General features: G+C 36.1%; 2 non-coding genes across 2 annotated transcripts; both read left to right on the forward strand.

Moving 5' to 3' along the window:
- The first annotated feature begins 16,799 nt into the window (after positions 1 to 16,799).
- Positions 16,800 to 16,871, forward strand: TRNAP-AGG (transfer RNA proline (anticodon AGG)). The gene has a single exon. It is a non-coding gene; the product is annotated as a tRNA-Pro (tRNA).
- Positions 16,872 to 16,971: 100 nt separating this feature from the next.
- TRNAP-UGG (transfer RNA proline (anticodon UGG)) lies at positions 16,972 to 17,043 on the forward strand. Its single transcript has one exon. It is a non-coding gene; the product is annotated as a tRNA-Pro (tRNA).
- Positions 17,044 to 20,214: the final 3,171 nt, after the last annotated feature.

Below are 20,214 nucleotides of genomic sequence, written 5' to 3' on the forward strand. Positions count from 1 at the left end.
TTTGCTAGGGGCATGTAAATGACTTTGTGTTCTAGCAGGATGTCAATCCCTGACTATTTGGGCTCTAGAATGTTGGATATGAAGGCTGACTATTTATAGTAAAAATCTGATAGAGATATATATACTAAATAATTATATATAGTAGGTGGTTACATACAGTGAAGTTATATATAATAAACTGAAATCATATGTATACCCATTGTCAGTGCTTCCTAAATGTACATTTCTCATTCTCCATATCCTCTCTTTGCATACCTGAAGTCATTAATACAAAACCATTAGTCAATATTTCTTCTTACATATTCTTTATCATGTTTTTTGTGTTCATTTAGATCAAGTGTGTGCGTTGTTGTGTTATTCTAATAACTGGTATCAGAGCGAGGAGAGATTCACCACGATCTGTGAAGATGGAAAGTTCAAAGACTGGAATTGAAAAGTTTGATGGATTCGATATCAGTTTCTAGAAGATGCAGATTGAAGATTATCTATACGAGAAAGATATTCAGGAACCCATTTTGGGGGTGAAGCTGGATACCATGACCACGGAGTGCAAGCTCAAGGATTGTCACGCCGTAGGGTTAATCTGGTTGACGCTGCCAGGGAACCAAAGAAAGTGCGATTGGAAATGGTCCATACAGACGTTTAGGGACCATCTCCAGTTTCTTCATTTCTAGTACCAAAATTTCATGGATTAGAGGTCTCGCACTGTGCAACGACAACTCTCTGTTTTCCTAAGGCTAGTCAGATATCTCATGACCACTCTTTTCCTCCTCACCATATCTAGACACTATAACGTTGATCCAGTATTGTCTTATATAGTTAACGTTCACTCTTTAACGTCCAAGGACATTTTATAACTACCACGAAAATCAAAACATATAATAAATTCATACAAGTTTTACAATATATCATATACTACAAAATAGGGTTAGACTGCTTACTTGGTCACGGAGAGACGTGTCATCGAGCTGAGTCATAGAGATATACGACTCTTTATCCTAAGAAAAAATCTATATAATTTAAAATCTAGCTGCTCTGATACCAATCTGTCACAACCCAAATTTCAAGGGTTCAAAACTCAAATAGAAACTAAAATTGAGAGTGAAAACAAATAAAAATAAAAGTAAATTAATATAAAATAAGAAAATGTTGTAAAATTAAAATGAGATTGAGAAAAAAAACACAACATTAAATATAAAATTAAATTAATTATAAGACGGTGTTGTTCAAATTTATCCAAACAAAAAAAAAGTGTTTCGGATACAATTACAAAAAAAAAAAAAGTACAAAAAAACTCAAACGCAAAGACAGACTAACGCTACATAACAACCCCATCTATGAGTGCACAACCTTTGAAGGCTCCCTCATCTCAACGGTAAGTTCTATTACGAACCCATCCAAAATAATCACACCTGTGACCGCATCTCCTGACTTTAAATTGCTAGCCTAAACATGGTTTCATCACGAAAGCTTTAGAGATAAATCTATCTTTACAAAAATATTTTTCTCTTAATTTATAATTAGTCATAAAAAGAAATAATTAGGTATAAATTTTGTCTAGAATTCAAAACTTTCAAATCCTACCGTTCCTTAACCAGATTCAAATCCAGATTCTAGAACTCCTAGTACCATATATAAAGTTGGTATCCTCTAATAAAACAGGAATTTCTCTTAAGATCATTAAATTCTTATTGACTCCAGGCTCAATATCATTAATACAATTATGTTTTATCTTGAACACGCCAAACATGAAACTAAAGTGCGTTCAATTTAACTCCATTTTATTGCCATCTTGAATGATGTGTAGGGCATATTCTTAATTTACCTTAAAGTTCTTGTTACACACAGTTCAAATTAGTTAAGCTTTTTGCAAAATCACAAGTCAAAAGACAACAACGATGAACCTAGGTCTATTAGTCAATTCAAAGACAATTTCTTTCTCCATCTTATGGATAATAATAGTTCAACTAAATCCATATTATGCAAAGAAACAAGTTTACGACTCATAAAAACAACTACCTAAATATGTCCTAAAAATTTGAAAACATAAGTTGTAGTTGATAATTACACAAAAATTTCTGTAGATCCATGAATTCGTGTCCAATTAGTCAATCCTAAAGATTGTAACTAGCATATAGTAAATGAAGCTCCACATGAAGTAATTTAAAGTTCCCTTTACCTAACTAAAGTTTATGATGGGAAATTTAGGGTTTTATGATGCAAGAATGAGAGGCAAAGGATGTAGCTTAGATGGTAGAGCTCATTTAGCATGAGAGGCAAAGGGATATCCCCATCTCCAAAAGAAACTATTTGTTATTAATATTTTACTTTTATTCAACCTTTCCTTATTTATGACATAATTAGCAGAGATATTTTTTCATTTTCACTAGAATTGATGACGGGACATTTAGGGTTTCTGATATAAGTATTGTGGGAATGTAGCTTAGATGGTAGATTGCTTACGTAGCATGCGAGAGGTACGGGGATCGGATCGATACCCCATATCTCCAAAAGAAACTATTCATTATTACTATTTTATTTCTATTCAATTTTTTCTTATTTATGACATAATGAATAGCTTTATTTTTTTATTTTCACTATTATTGATGACGAGATGTTTAGGATTTTGTGACATAAGAATCTTGAGGATGTAGCTTACAATTTACATGTTTTCATTTTTCTACTCTGTCTGCCTGCATTTAGAAATGAAGCAAAATTAGTCCGAGGGTTTTAGGCAGATTGTTATAATTCAAATTTTTAACTAAAAAACAAAATTAGTCTCGTTGTCACGCTTAAAACTACCCTATAGGTATAATTGACCTATTATTCTTCCACCAATAGGAGCAAAAAGCAACGTTACTATGTAAAACTAGTTTCATGGACGATGCAAAACTATGGTGGCGCTTGAAGGTGAATTGTATAAAAAACTGGTCATGCACCAAAAGATTATGGGAAGACCATCGATGGAATTGAAGCACTCGACGCTCCCCTGTATGGGTTTCCAATCAAAGACCTAATGTTTGATGTTGACTCTTTTGAAGAAAGAGCCACTTATCGAACAACAAGAAACGTGGCGATATCTCTGAGAACTCTATCACACACACAAAAAAAACGTGTCCAAGAGTTAGACATTACACAGAAGATCTGGCTTTCATCGAGGAGACCCGAGTTTGATTCTCGACAATGAAATTTTATTTTCTTATTTCTTTTATTTTATAGTTTCATCTTTTGTCACCAATTATATTTAAACTTTACCTAGAGAAGCACTATAATGGATGAGTTCAATAATATCTTAAATTCAAAAGACTTTTATGAAGTTGGTTTGAGAGACAGTATAATGGTCAAGTTCAATAGTATCTTAGATTAAAAAGACTTTTATGAACTTTGAACCTTTAATAGTGTTATGCCATAGATATTTGGTTCGATTTCAACAAGTGAGGTTGAGGTCATTCAAATGGTTAATGTGACAAGGTCATTTTCAATGTCTCTTTTGTTGAACGCCATCATGGCTGAGATGACTGAGATGAGCACCAGAGTGAGTTTGACAAGGAGAGTCGTAGAGAACCACACCCCAAGCCAAGCTCATGTTGGGCTTAACAAACTGAAAATCCAAAAACACAAACCCTTAAATGGGAACCAGGATGGTAAGGAGTTAAAAAAACTTTATTTTTGACGTTGAACAATACTTGCAGGTTACAGGAACTTGCTCATAGGACCTAAGAGTTACGTTGGCCACAATGCATCTCATGACGGTGGCGCTCGAAGGTGGATGATATAAAAAATGGGTCATGCACCATAAACTCATGGGAAGACTGTTGATGGAATCGATGCAATCGACTCTCCCCTTGATGGGTTGCCAATTAAAGACCTGATGTTTGATGTTGACTCTTTTGAAGAAAAAGCCACACGATCGAACACCTCGAAATGTCGTGGCAGCTCTAAGAACTCTATCATACGACCCGAGAGTTGAGTGCTACAGGAACTTTCTCATACGACCTGAGAGTTACGTTAGCCACAATGCATCTCATGGACGATGCAAAACTATGGTAGTGCTAGAAGGTGAATGGTATAAAAAATGGGTCATGCACCATAAACTCATGGGAAGATCGTTGATGGAATTGATGCAATCGACGCTCCCCTGGATAGGTTGCCAATCAAAGACCTAACATTTGATATTGACTCTTTTGAAGAAAGAGCCACACAATCGAACAGCTCGAAATGTCGCGGTAGCCCTGAGAACTCTAACACACACAGGGAAGGACGTGTCGAAGAGTTACTCAATAAGCAAAAGATCGTGCTAAAACTCTTCAGCGATCTGACAAAAGACTTCAGGACATCTACACCAAAAATCCATTGTCGTCTAGCGGTCAGGATATCTGGCTTTCACCCAGGAGACTCAAGTTCAATTCTGGGCAATGGAATAGAGTTATGTTATAGATATTTTGTTCAATTCAAATGGTTAATGCGATAATCCAGTCGTTTTCGAGGTCTCTCTTGTTAAACAACGTCATGGTTGAGATGAGCACTCGAGTGAGTTTGACAAGTTGGGCTGTAGAGAACCACACCTCAAGCTAAGTTCATGTGGGCTTAACAGAACACAACCGCTTAAATGGAATTCGGGATGCTAAGGAATTAAAAAGCTTTATTTTTGACGTAGAACAATGCTTCAAGGTTACAGGAACTTGCTCATAGGACCTAAGAGTTACGTTGGTCGCAATGCATCTCATGGACGATGCAAAACTATTGTGGCGCTCGAAAGTGAATGGTATAAAAAATGAGTCATTTCACAATCGAACTTGATCAAGGCTTGATTGAAGGACTAAAATGCAATCTACCACAAGAATTGCATGAAACTTAGAAATGACAAAGATATGCTCCGAGGGGGATCGTCTCAACTTGAGAGATCAATTTCATTGATCACAAATATGCTTTTACATAATAATTTGTGGGTATTTATAGTCTCCCAACAAAGAAGTTAGTGTTCGTGATTTAATCTCGATCCCTTTAAATCTCCACAGAAAACGAAGTCAATTTGAGCATTACAAACTTTATGAAATTAAAATAATAAATAAAGTTTTCTAACAACTCATGAAATGATGATTGAAACTTCATCCACTACTTCAACCGTGCAAATATTTACTTTTGAATCTCTAAATGGTCTTGACTCAAACGAATCAGCTTGTAGCACATGAAATGATGGTTGAACCTAGCCTATCCAATTTTGTAGATGAAGTATGAATGCTTGTTGAATCTTCTTGGCCTTGGGTTGTGTAATAGGTCCAGTTGGAACACCGTGATTCTTATCATCATCCCCTTCTTCAAAAGGATTCGTCCTCGAATTAGAAAAATCATCACCTACGGGAACATCAATTTTATTATTCCATGCAATAAGATGAGTCATTTTACTAAATATCTTACGGAGCATTTATAGTCAAATAAAGAATTCTTATAGAGCATTTATAGTGAAATAAAGAATTAGGAATCCACGCTATCTTTAGATCTACGTACCCAGTCCCACTTCAGCTATCCAGGCTAACATTAAAATAAAAATTCATGAGTAAAATTATTTACGCTAATTCATTAAATTTTAAACTACAGACCCACTCTCACTCCCAATTAAGCTATTCACTCACGCTAACATTAAAATGAAAATTCTGAAATTCTAAAAAGAAATAATCACTAAATTTAGATTTCACTATTTATTGAGATTTTAAAAAGAAATAGTCACTAATTTTAGATTGAATAGTCCTGTATACAACTTAGTTAACTTGAATCACGCGGGGTGAACGTGGATCAAACACGTGACTCTGAGATCTATAGTGACGCTTTCCCAACTAAGCTATCCCGACAAACATTAAAAATGAAAACTCATTGATATTTTAAAAAGAAATAATCACTAATTCTTTATTGAATAGTCAGCTTATGCAAATGTTTCCAGGTGTAGTGAACGTGGAGATTAAACACGTGACTTTCAAATCTTTAGTTTGACACTCTCCCAACTGAGCTATCCCTGCTAACATTAAAAGTAAAAATTCATAAGTAAAGCTATTTCCACTAATTCATTATATTTTAAAAAGAAATAATAATAAACTAAACCATAAGGTGCAATGAATAATGCAGATCAAACACAAGACCTTCCAATATTCAATCTAATGCTCTCCAAACTAAGCCATCCCAGATAACATAAAAAATGAATAATGGTCAACCTATGTCAATTGGATCGAACACGTGACCTTCAGATCTTCAATCTGACGCTCTCCCAACTGAGCTAAACCCGCAACATTAGAAATAAAAATTCATGAGTAAAGATATTTTTGCTGATTCATTGAGATTTTAAAAAGAAATAATGACTAATTTTTTATTGAATAGTCAGGTTATGCAAATAGAAACAAGTGCGGAAGGTATTTCCGCTAATTAATTGAAATTTTAGAAAGAAATGTCACTAATTTTAGATTGAATAGTCAAATTGTGCAACGTGAACCATGTGTGGTGAACCTGGATCGAACACGAGACCTTCAAATCTTCAATCTAACGCTCTCTCAACTGAACTATCCACACTAACGTAAAAAATAAAAATTCATCAGTAAAGGTATTTTGGCTACTTCATTGAAATTTTAAATAGAAATAATCACTCATTTTTAATAAGATATTCAAGTTATCCAACTTGTATAAGGTGCGGTGAACTAGAACACGTTAGGTATTTCCGATAATTCATTGAGATTTCATAAAGGAACAATGACTAATTTTAGATTGAATAGTCGGGTTATGCAACTAGAATCAGGTGCGGTGAACGTGGAGATCAAACACGTGACCTTCAAATCTTCAGTCTAACGCTCTCCCAACAGAGCTATCCCCGCTAATATTAAAAATGAAAATTCATAAGGTATTTTCGCTAATTCATTATGTTTAAGAAAGAAATAATCACTAATTTTAGATTGAATAAGCAAGTTATGTTTTTAGATTGTATAGTCAGGTAATTATCTTGTATTAGGTGCGTTGAATGTGGATAAAACACATGTGACCTTCAAATCTTCAGTCTAACAATCTCCCAACTTAGCTACTCTTCCTAACATTAAAAATGAATATTCATCAGTAAAGGTATTGGGTACACTTCTGGAAATTCAACAAAAGGCAATAGTATTAGACTGAGATGCCAGATTTAAATTTCGCTTCTGGAAAATTAAACAAAAGGAATTGGGTACGCAGTTATAGTATGACATTCCACCCATAAACAGATGGTCAAACAGAAATGCTCAAGCAAATATTGAAAGACATGTTGAGGGTATATGTGATGGAATTTGTAGGAAGCTCGGATAAGTACCTACCCCTTATGAAATTCGCATATAATAATACTTGCCAAGCCAACATACAAATGGTCACATACGAGGTTCTTTATGGACGAAGATTTCGATCCCCTATCTTTTCGGAAGAAGGGGGGCAAACGACAACTATTGGGCTAGAGCTGGTGCAAATTACCAACGCCGCAGTCCAGAAGATTAAAGCTAGGATACAAACCGCACAAAGCTGAGAGAAAAGGAATGCAGACCTAAGGCGCAAGGACATGGAATTGTAGGTAGGGGATCATATATACCTAAAGGTAGCACCCCATGAGAGGGGTGCTCAGGTAGGGTAAAAAGGGGAAGCTAAGCCCTAGGTTTATCCCTCCCTTTGAGATATTAGAAAGGATTGGATCTGTGGCCTATAGAATCGGGCAATGCCCAAACATGTCTGCAGTACATAATATCTTTCATGTATCCATACTACGGAAGTATACCCTAGATCGTTCGCATGTACTGGCTCATGAAACTCTCTTCTTGAGAGATGACCTAACGTATAAAGAAGACCCGATTCAAATAATAGACAAGAAAGTCAAATGATTGAGAAACAAGGAAATCTCTCTCGTTAAGGTCCTATGGAAGAATCATAGAGTAGAAGAAGCCACTTGAGAAACAAAAGGCAAATAAGAACCTTGTACCCTGACCTATTTTAGAATAAGCACTTTCGATGACCGAAAGTTTTCAAAGGAGAGGAGAATTTGCAACACTCAAGGTCTCCAATAAGAGACAGTGTATAATCCGTACAAGGTTGTATCTAGAAGCAAAGAACAAGTAAAATTGAAAAAACATTAAGAAAATGGCACTTTTTCTAATTTTTATAAACTTCCCGAATCATTAAATTTTTTATAGAATAAGAATTACAAGGTGCTTAAAAAAGGAAGGCTCCAATCGGAGAAAACTTTTCTAGCAGAAGATTCAAAAAAATAAAGAATGAAATTATAGAATTTCTAGACGTTTCAGTGATAGTGGAAAATTCGTCTATAAATTATGAATTAGGGTAGACTATTAAGGGCAAGAAGCAAGCTTAATCGAGTACCCAATCGAGAGATACAAGTTTTTTGTTTTGGGGCATCGTGTTCATGGGTTTACCTCGAATTCAAGAACTATAGTCCACTATTCATTTCCAAACTTGTTCCTGCACCTTCTAAATAAGTTTGGTGAAGGAAAGAGGTCCTCAAAGTGCTAGTAGGTTTTCACACGAATTAGTCCACGTTAGGTTACCCTCTAATGTTTTCCTAAGCTAAAACCGCAACTCCTAAAGCCTAACCCATGACATTATGTATAAACCTAGGTTCATCAATAATCCATGTACCAAGTACCTAGAACTATGTGAATAACATGCTGAATAAGTTGCTAGGATACATACCCATAAGTAACCATTATCTGCATTACGATGTGTACTAAAAGGCCCCTATTCTTCTTTAGGTAGGATGTCCTGCAATATGTATCATGAGCTGGATGTTATGATAGGCCTACCTTTCCCATCAGCTAAACGAGATGTCCTGCACAACGATTTACCAGTAGGATTACATGATTATGACGACACCACTCATGTGTTCCTGGGGAGAAAATTGAATATTATTTTAGGGGAAGGTTTTCAGGATCATTATATGATACATGACACGATGACCTCTAAGTTCTAAGATCCTGAAAACATAACAAGAAGTAATATCCTAGCTTAAGGTCGCGATTAAGAACTTACTAGTAGGCTACTTACTAAGTTTTACAAACTCCATGTTTATCATTTTTTTTCAAGTAACTAAGAGTTGGTCGTGGATGACTGGACTTTGGAGTGTGGGCCATGTACTAACTTCTATTTTTAATCTAGTATTTTTCTTCTTCTTTTGAGTCTGCTTCTTATTTTGTGTTTGTAACGAATATGTATATGTAACACCCAAAAAATGAAGAAAATTAGCTCCCATAAGAATAAGCCACTCATGAAAGACCCAAAGATAGAAAGGAAAAAAATTAAAGGATTAAGCAAGAACAAAGGACTTAGTTAAGTCACTCGTGTACCACCCTTTTGAAAAGAATGGGAAAGGAAAAAGTAAATCAAAAGGGCAAAAAAGTCATTTTATCAATTATCAAGAATCTTTCCGGATTTGTAATTCCTTATCTAGAGGAATATCAAGATTAAAAAAAAGCTAAAATGATCAAAAAGTGATGAGCAATTTGTAGAAAAATTATAATTTTTCGAGAAAAATAATAATAAAATATTTGGAAAGTGGCAAATTACCAAAATACCCCTAGAAGAATGGATAATTACAGAAATGCCACTATAATTAGAATCAGAGCATCTACCGTGACCATCCGAGCAAAATCCTTCGAACTCAAATTTCAACCGTCGGATCTCCTCCAAACTTTGCTATGATCTAGAACGAACACGCACGGATCATCACATCCAACGACTAGTATTCAAAGCCATGGTCGGTAAGGATATGATCGGAGTTGATATCTCCGAATAATTATCCAGAAAGTTTGATCTCTAAATAACAAAGATTCTGGAGCTCTCAATGTCGGTTTAAGCTACTCCTATAAAGTCTTAAGTAGGAGCAACAATACGGAATAAGAATCGAGAAAGGTCGATGCCCCAATCGAAGGCAATAAGCGTTTAGATTGTGGGTCTCCTACTCTCAGGTTTCTTCCAAATTCGAGAGCAATCCTCCACCATTTCTCTTCAAACTTCTACATAACGAAGAATCTGGAGCTCTCACTGTCGGTTTAAGCTCCTCCTATAAAGTCTGAGTAGGAGCAACAATACGGAATAAGAATCGAGAAAGGTCGATCCCCCAATCGAAGACAATAAACGTTTAGATTATGGGTCTCCTACTCTCAGATTTCTTCCAAATTCGAGAGCAATCCTCCACCATTTCTCTTTAAACTTATTCCTACCGTTTCTCAACAAGATTACCCACAAGTTCTATGAAGGAATAGAGTGCTGAAAGTGCCTAGAAACCATTCCCCCAATTCAATCAGCCATTGAAGAACTTCAAGAAAAACTTGAAAATCCAATCCGAGGATACATGATGATTCGTCGAGCAAGAATGATTCTAATCAGTTTCCGCACCTACAAGGAATGCTTCCATAGAAGACCACGAAGAAAAATAACCTCGAGAGCGTGTCGAATTGAAGGAAATAGGTTTCAAAATTAAATTGGGGATAAGAGTCGAATTCCTATCTACGATCTCTTTTCCTTCAAATTAAGGATTCCTCTAACTTCAGAGGAAGAAGTTGAGTAAACTTGAGGAAGGAATCGAGAGATGAAACATCGTAGAACAAGCTACCCAAGAGATCGAAAATTTGGCGTTTTGAGTGAGTTGCATACCGAGAACGATTTTTGGAAATTAAGGTCTTACACTCAAAGACGTTCCTCCAAACCAATTCCTTTACCCTGAAGAAAGGATATGGAAGAGGTTCAATGAAGAAATAGGGCCTTGAAACCCCTAGAATCGGGTACCCAATAAGAAATCCTTTGTTTTATCTCCAGCGATAAATCAGATTTTGGATGAACTTTGGAACCGAATATCTTAGGCTACTATCCACGAGAAGGTATCAAATCAAATCCCTAGCCCTTCCTTGTAATACCCATCTTTAAGTTTCACGAAGAAATCGAGGAGAGAAATGCTGTAAATGTGGCTGGACAGGCCGAGTTTTTAGATGGCAGCGACGCGAAAAATGCGCATCTTCTTCCTGTTGAGAGGAAGAAAACGATGATATGGCCAGTTCAACTGAACTGTCCAAGTCAACTTAAAATTTGACCTTTTCTCGGGTTTTCTCAATTTTAACCCCATTCTAGACCAATTCTCATAGAAAATCTTATGGTTTCAGAAACTAGAAACAATAAGGAGTATGTGGAAGGAAATTTGAAGTAAGTCAGATACTAGAAGCTCAAGAATGGACGTCCCAAACGTCGACGACGAGGCAAGTAGCCACCTTGGACTTTTTGTTAAGAAATAAGTAGAAATTGCTTGGATTTTCATATGAACCCTAAACCAAGTATGAATTAAGGATATATGAAAGAAAAATTCAAAGAACCGTGAGTTAAGACCCTGAACCGATCAAATAGCTCGAGATTTAAGTAACGTTAAAATAACCCACTATATGAGCTCCGCTGCATATCAAATTTTAATACTGAGCGTATTATATTATGTTGAGGTTAGATATGAAATTTGGTAGTCATTGGATAAGGATAAGTAGGTAAACCAAGAAACGGTGCAAAATGACTATAATGCCCCTAAGGTAATTTACCTTCGGTTCATGACCTAGATGACCTTCAAATGCTATGAAATTCATCAGTAGATCTTATTTTATGAAATGTTATATGAATTCTTATCCCAAGAGGTTATATAAGGTAACGATGTTTGGGAGTAATTGGAAAATTTTAGTTAGCGAAACCAAGATATGGGAGAAAATGCTCATCACGATCCATATGACCTTTGCCATGAAGCACGATGTTTATAAGTTCTGTAGTCAATGTTGCCAATGTTTGCGGCACACAAAAACGATAGGGATGTTAAATTTTTAAGTCAGTTTTAGAGAGTATGGTGGATAAATTGGGTACCAAATTATTGTTCTCAACTTCATGTCATCCTCAGACTCATGAGCAAACTGAGGTAGTTAATAAAATATCAGCAGCATTGCTTAGGGCTATTATTTATAAGAATATTAAGTCATAAATTGGGTAACAAAGTATTGTTTTCAACTACATGTCATCTTCAGATTAATGAGCGATTAATGAGCAAACTGAGGTGGTTAATAGAACACTAGGAGCATTGCTTAGGGCTATTATTTGTAAGAATATTAAGTCTTGGGACGAATGTTTGCCACTCATTGTTCTCTTTTTGAAGTTGCTTACGGATTTAATCCACTTACGCGTCTTGATTTGCTTTCTATTCATTCTAATATTTTTGTGAGTAAAGCAGCCACAAGTAAGGCAAATGGGATCAAAACATTGCATAAAGAGGGGAAGGAGACAATTGAGAAACAAAATTTCAATGTTGCTACAAGAATTAACAATGGACGGAATGAAATCATTTTTCGAACTAGTAACTGGGTTTGGATACATTTTCGCAAGGAGTGATTCCAATCTCAAAGGAAGACAAAGTTACATCCAAGAGGGGATGACCCTTATCAAGTCCTTGAAAGAATTAATAACAATGCATATAAAATGACTTAAGGGGATCGAGATTAAATCTCAGCCACTAACTTCTTTTGTGGGAGACTATAAATACCCACAAATTATTATGTAAAAATCAGATTTATGAGGAATGAAATTGATCTCTCAAGTTGAGAAGTTCCCCTTCGAAATTCGAGCATCGCGTGTGAGCCATGCAGTCACGCTTTGACATTGTGTGGTTGAGTGAAATTCTCAACCTTCTACTTATTTTTGGGATTTCTTTTCTCCGTATTCATTGTAATTTATCGTGAGACAAACAAGTTTATTCTTGTAGGGAATGTATTAAGCACATGGATTTATTAATTACGGTGAACTTTTGTATAAAACGAAGTAAATACAAATGGAGTAACATGAGACAGAAGTAAACATAGTAATAAAAAGAAACTACATAAACTTAAAGGAAGTTAATCCCATGTGAAGTTAACATGACAATAATCGTAGGTTCTAAAGCACAAAAATATGTGGATAAATTTCATATATTGAGGTTGGATAAATTTCATATATTGAGGTGCGGAAAACATATACACTATAAGGGCATTTGGTCTAGTGGTATGATTTTTTTTTTTACAAATTAGGTGGAATGAACAAACAAAAATAATGAGTTTAAAATTACCAAACAAAATATCAATTTTCAAATGGAATGGAGAATAAGACCATTCGAAAAAAGAAAAGGACAAAAGAAAAATATTAAATACATTTTCAACTAATGCATTTGGTTGAGAGATATTATGGCCAATATAAGAAAAATATAGCATTAACTAATTTTCATGGACACATTTGGATCCTTAGCATACTAAAATGACTGTTATTATTGGTATCAAACCAATAACAATTCATATCAGCTAAATTTTCCAATTGATAATTAGGCCAGAGAAAGAACTTGAATTTATTTTTATATCTATCAACATGTTTGCTACTTTTATCTAAAACTTGATCACGAATTTTTCTTATTTGCATTGTAAAATTATGTATTTCTATGGATATCATTTCTATTTCTAGAATTGAAACAAAAACATGTGGATAAATTTCAAATATTGTGGCGCATAAAAGATATGGACCAGCAACTAAAAATGTATGATTCTCTTCAAATCTTGGAAACTATGAGGATTCCAATCCTTTCTTGACATAAAGACTTACTTTTTTGGGACTTGGACCATAAACAGTCATCTACTCTAACTCCTACTCCCTTCTCTAAGAATCAACATAGCATAATCATTCCATGAAGGCCGAGGTAGTCTTATAAAAGAAGATGAGGCTACCACTTTCAAATCATTCCATGAGGACTTGAGAAAGTTTTGTAAAAGAAGATGAGGGTACCACTTTCTATTGCAGAATTTCTATGTGAATAGAGAATGAACCATATTCTTGGGAGATAAGATAGAGCCTCGAGCCTAACTTCAAAGGCATTACACAAATTGTTCTATGATATTTTTTCTAGGAACTCTTTGTTATGTTGTCCGTTGAAGGTTTCAGGAAAGGGACACAGATTCTCTATTGCACTGATCTCCCAATAGAAGTTTTACCTAGGTCATCTATCGTCACAACCCTTTTAAGAAAGATGCGCCCAAATAACCAGTGAACAATAACATTTAAAGAAGTTTCAGAGAGCGAGAAGAGGATTGTGATAGAAGTTGCCCTAGGTAAAACTTCTTTAAATGTCTTAGCCAATCATGACCTCATAATGAGGAGTCTCTTGGACAACAATAACATATGGACAACAAATGTCTTAGCCAATTGTGACGGTCATGATTGCTCAAGGCGTGTCGCCCAAATAATCGGTAAACAATAACATTGCACAAATAACCGCCTTGGACAACAAATCGTTTACAAGAATGGCTGAGACATGCAACATGCAACCACAGGCAACACGCCTTGGGCAATCATGACTATGACATCTGCCCCCACACAATTTATTGGATGAGGCTGACTTCCAGCTAATCTCATAATCAGGAGTCTTTTCCAACCTACTAGGTGCTGTTGAAATCACTTCTCTGTTTGTTGAGTCTTCATGTCTTCTCTGTTCGTGTCTTTCCTACTTTCTTCGCTTGAAACTTTTTTCTTATTTGTATGACGTCATACCACCTGCTTCTGCTTGATGTCTTTTGGGTCGAAATAATAACGTTTCAAGTTACTAACGTGGACAACAAGGTTAGTCCACATCCATAAGAGCAATTGGATTCTATATGATGTCTTCATAATCTTATGGATAACTTTAACTAGTCCATAGTATTTTCACACCAGTTTTTGGTTCTTGTTGCTTTGAACTCAAAGTTTATCTGAACTTAACTTATATGAACTCTTTATTTTTCTTGAAATTATTGTGGTTGACGCTTCCGACTGACCCTTCTCTTCATCTGTGTAGATGATATTTCTGTGTGAACAGGTGTTGCTTCAGTGGTTTGTTTCTGTCTCCCTTCTTCAGTATCTAACCTTGTTTTTGTCTCTTCTGGTGGGGATAAATCCATTATCTGACCTTGTTTTGCGTCGTGGTGTTCATGTAGTGGCAACAAGGTTTCTATTGAGGTTGGCTCACTCGAGCTCCCCTTTTTAATTACAACAGTAGCAGCAAGCATAGATTCATCATGGCTATGATTCTTTCTCAACTGTAGTATCGACATCATTTTCAACCCTCTTGGTTGATGGATGTTTTTCTGATGATCATCGGGTTAGACTCCATTACTACTAGACATTTTGCTAGGGGCATGTAAATGACTTTGTGTTTCAGCAGGACATTCATTCCTGACACGTCGTCGAAGTCATCCATTTCAACTATCACTAAACAATTTGCCTAGTCCAAGGCTCCAGCTTGATTAGAGTTCTCATTGTGACTCCTAAGACAGGTAAAGCTTCCAATTTGACGGCGTTCATCTTTCCTGTATCTTGATGCCAAAGGATGTTAAAATATTTTGCATCTATCTCCATCATGAGTTATGGGTGGCAATAGAGTTGACAATGGTGTTCCTTACTACTTTGTGCTTTACCCAAACCTCGACATACATAATATATATATATATTCATTTAACTATAACACATATGGTCCATGAAAGAATTGTAACTCTTATGCTCATTAATATTATAATGGCTACTACCTAAATTATAACATGAAGTTGATAATTGATGTCCAATTAGCCAACCCTAAATTTGTAATCATTGTGGAGTGATTGAAATTACAATGGAAGTAGTTTAAACTCCTAGTACCTTAAAGGAAGTTGGTCTCTTCTAATAAAACACGAAGTTCTCTTTAATATCATTAATACAATTATGCTAGACATGAAACTACAACTGCGTTCAATTTAACTCCATTTTATTGTCATCTTGAATGACGTGTGAATATATATTCTTGATTTACCTTGATATTTCATATTAGTTAAGTTTTTTGCAAAATCACAATTAGACAACAACAAAGATGAACTTTGGTCTGATTATTATTTTAAAGAAAATTTCTTTCTCCATCTTATTCCTAATAACTCTGCAACTAAATTCATATTATGCTAAGAAACAAATTTTTTACTCGCAAGAAGTAAAATATGCAACTTTAACTAAAATTTCATCTAAACAAATTTTATTGCCATACAACATAGATGACAATTATAGCCTTCAAACAAAAACTAGAGTAGTTGTGGTGAACCGGATAGAAACTCTAGTGTTCATCCATAATATACAACCACTACCTAAATTATGACCTAAAAATTTGAAAACATAAGTTGTAGTTGAAAATTACATAAAACAATCCCCTAAATCAAAGAACTCGTGTCTAATTAGTAAACTCTAAAGATAGTAGCTAACATAGAGTAATTGAAGCTCCACATGAAGTAATTTAAATTTAATGTTCCAGTTACTTAACTAAAGTTTATCTCGTCTTTAATGAAGCATGAGTTGCACTTAAGTTCATGAAATATTTATAGACTCCAACTCTTAGTACTATTAATGCAATTATATTTCATATGAGTTTGTCATAAATCAAACTATGGTACATTCAATACAACTTCATTTTCTTGTCATACGAAGCAAAATAGAAGAATTAAATCAAACAAACTGACGAACTGAGCCGAATAAATCCAACCCAACCCAAACTGATTAGTTTGATTCATTTGTTGGATTGTAGTTTATTCGATAACACTTGCATATTAGAACAATTCAACATTACATGCCTTACTTACAAGTAAAATACTAGACCATCAACTTTTTGTTTTATAGTCCAACAATCGCTCAAGAAAATAGATTTCAAACTTGAGAGAAAAAAATATATTGAGTAGGAGTTAAAAATGTTGCATTTTTTTTAGAAAGGGCATTTGGTCTAGTGGTATGATTCTCGCTTAGGGTGCGAGAGGTCTCGAGTTCAATTCTCGGAATGCCCCTATGTTCATTTCTCAAAAGATGAGCCTTAGAGAAAGATAATGCTCTTATTAATATCATTTACTTGTGTACTCCACGATATATGTCTATAGTCCATAATAAGGGCATTTGGTCTAGTGGTATGATTCTTGCTTTGGGTGCAAGAGGTCTCGAGTTCGATTCTCGGAATGCCCCTTCAAAAGATACAAATGACAATTTTGAAAGTAAAAAAAAACAAAATGAAATAAAAATAGTTTGGTCATCAATGGGGGCCTAACCTAGAGGAATTCGTGGCAATGACACAACTTCAACTTATATAAATTTCATATATTGAGGCACAGAAAATATATAGACTAGCAACTAAGAATTATTGATCTGCTATAAAGGCATGTGGTCTAAGTGGTATGATTATCCTTTTGGGTGTGAGAGGTCTCAAGTTCGATTCTCAAAATGCCCCCAACAATATTATATCAAAATGAATTATGCAAGATAATATGATTTAAAATGTGGTTTTTAAACATTGAACCAAGAAGATCGTCTCGAGCCGGACTTCGAAAAGAGCATTACATAAATTGTTCTTTGAGAAGAGCATTACACAAATTGTTCTATTATTGTATTCTTTCTCGGAACTTTTCAGTCAAATAGGTCTTGTTCTATTATTGTATTCTTTCTAGGAACTCAAATTGTTCTATCATAGCCTCTCCACCGATAACGAAGACTCCTTCGGCATCAATGTGCTCCAATGAAAGAGATCAGACCCTTTCCTAAACTAGAATCGGGCACAAAATGCCGAGGAGAAAGTCGAAAGCGAGCTCTTTTCGCGTATATGCAATCTCGAAACCCATTTAGCTCAAGGACTGTCTCCTCAACCCTGGCAAGTATGAGTACTTGGTAAGAGAGAATGTCGAATGAAAAAGACATTCGATTACGGCAACATTCGCAATTACCAAAGTGCACTAAACCTAGTAGAGATCTTCGACCTAACGATAATGGAACTTCAAGCCCATTTAATCAATCCGCTTTGTACCTTATTGTTGACCGAATCGGATGCACGCCAGGCCTAAATTCTCTCTCAGTCACCCGGAGACGAAAGGAAGATCAGATCCGAAGTTTACGAATCGAAGAAAAAGTGGATCTGAGTTCTACACGCTTTCATTTTCAAAAGCTTCGCTTGCCTGCGGTACTTTATTCAGGATGTGCAACAATACGGTCATCTCTCAGCCGTGTATAGAGAATTCCTTGATCATTTCCTTGGCGGATAACACAAATGAAATCGCTTCCCTGACCGCCCATCTTATGAGTCCATTCTTGTCTTGTTGGTTTGTTGTACTATTCTATACCTCTCTCGATTGATAGATCGGGAGCTGGGAGGGCCTATCGTTAGGGAACTTTCCTTTTCACGGTAGACAAAGGTAAAGCGGGAGCTGCATATGTCCACTGTGATCAAGGCAGAGCGACTCCATCTTTAAAAGATGTTAGTTTTATCAAAACTGTTAGATCCGCTTTCGTTAAAGAAAAAATAGGAGCTCTTGGTTTGGCCGATGTCGATTCGTATGGCAATGCGGACTCGACTCATGATGAGGATTCTGCTTTTCATACTGCTGCTATGAGCCGAAAGAGCTGGTAAGCTATCTCGCTAAATGAAAGAAAAAAGCACGTACGCGTTGACCTTGTTACAAGGGGCGGGGGCCAGCCAAAGAAGGTTAGTCGGACTAGGTTAGGACCCTGATCCGGTTTAGCTATGTTCTTCCATGCGAGAATGTATGCGTATCGGTATCCTCTTTAGAACCGGTTGCTTCCTCTTTTTGTTTATACGTTTGAAGAAACCTGCTAAGCCTGCCTTTCTTATCAGGTGTGATTCAATCTTTCAGCTCAAACTTTCCTATCGTCCGACGGAAAAGGTAGGAGTACGACTACCTTTTCCTTTTCTTTCTCGAGCCATGGGATCATTCAGTTTCTACCAAAAAGATCACTATCTATTAGTTGCCGTAATCGAATGTATTTCTCATTTCACGTTAGCTCCTCCAAGAGTTTCCTGGTCCGTAGTAGATGAAACCTTGGACTTCTATCGGACTTATAGCATTGCCGGGTGAGCTCGCCGTTGAGGGTTGGCCTTACAGGAGATCGAGCAGCCTTTCTTTCCCTACCTGGTATGCTTTCCCGCTTATTGTGCAACTAGCCAACTAGCCAAAGAGAGAGGGAGAGGGATCATGTCAATCAATTTGTATGTGCAGTTTGTCCGTCCTATACTTGCCTGCTTAGCTTTCTTAGCCAACATCTCCGGTTTCTCCCGAACCAAGAGGTCCTGCTTATCCATACCCAAAAGTCACACTTTCAGCCGAAAGACTGATTTTTTTCATAAAGTCGGTTCATAGATCAAGAAAGAATGAAGCTGCTTACAGGGACAGTCATGCGATAAGTCTTTTCATACTCGCCTTTTCTTTAACCCTACTATCAACCTAGCCATTCTCGCTTGTTGCTTTAAGGGGTCTCCCCACTGTAGATTACTTGGATTGGTTCTCGCGTCCTTGTGCCAAAAAGGATGGGCGAGTTTGGTTTGAATGTTCATCGATTGGGTGGATCCATATGCTCCGGGGGGGGGGGGGGGGGGGATGAGACAAGGTGTAGCGCAGTCTAGTCAGCGCATCTTTTTTGGGTATGTTGTCCGCTAAAGGTTTTAGGAAAGGGGGTACAAATTTTCTACATAGGTCATCTGTGGTCACAATCCTTTTAATTTGTGGTCACAATCCTTTTAAGGAAGATGCTCCCAAATAATCGGTGAAAATTAGCCTTTAAAGAAGTTTCACAAAGCAAGAAGAGGCAGAACAGAGAATAGGAGTGAGTCGTGCAAGGAAGAAAGAACTAGTAGGTTTAATTTGGGTTCGTTTGAACTAAAAAATGAACCAAAATTTTTCAAACGAACCCAAATTTAAGACTCACTAGCCCAAAGTCCATATGTGGTAAAAAAAAAAAACCTTTCGTGGCCCAACCCTTATTCGCAGTCCGCATCCAACAATTTCTTTTTCAACCTACACGTATGCTCCAGGCCAAACTCACGTAACTAGTCAGAAGATGCGGCCCACAACTGAACGGAAGACAAGTGTCACAATCGCACTCTTGCAGTAGTGAGACAATGATTATGTGACATTTGTTCTAATCCAATGAACAAGTCAACCATGCAAAATTTAGACTGAACGAACAATAGCAGTGTATGCTCGAATCACGTTTAGAAGAAATATTTTAGAAAACGTGAGCGAGGAAATACATTCAAAACAATTTCAAATAAAGCAATGTTATAAGCTAAAAGTGAAGAAACAACAACTGGTCACGTTCTCCTATAGTACATTTTGGGACATTTTAGTCCTG

The sequence above is a fragment of the Cucurbita pepo genome, chromosome 16 (genome assembly GCF_057944985.1).
Source record: "Cucurbita pepo subsp. pepo isolate OVF chromosome 16, ASM5794498v1, whole genome shotgun sequence".
NCBI lineage: Eukaryota > Viridiplantae > Streptophyta > Magnoliopsida > Cucurbitales > Cucurbitaceae > Cucurbita > Cucurbita pepo.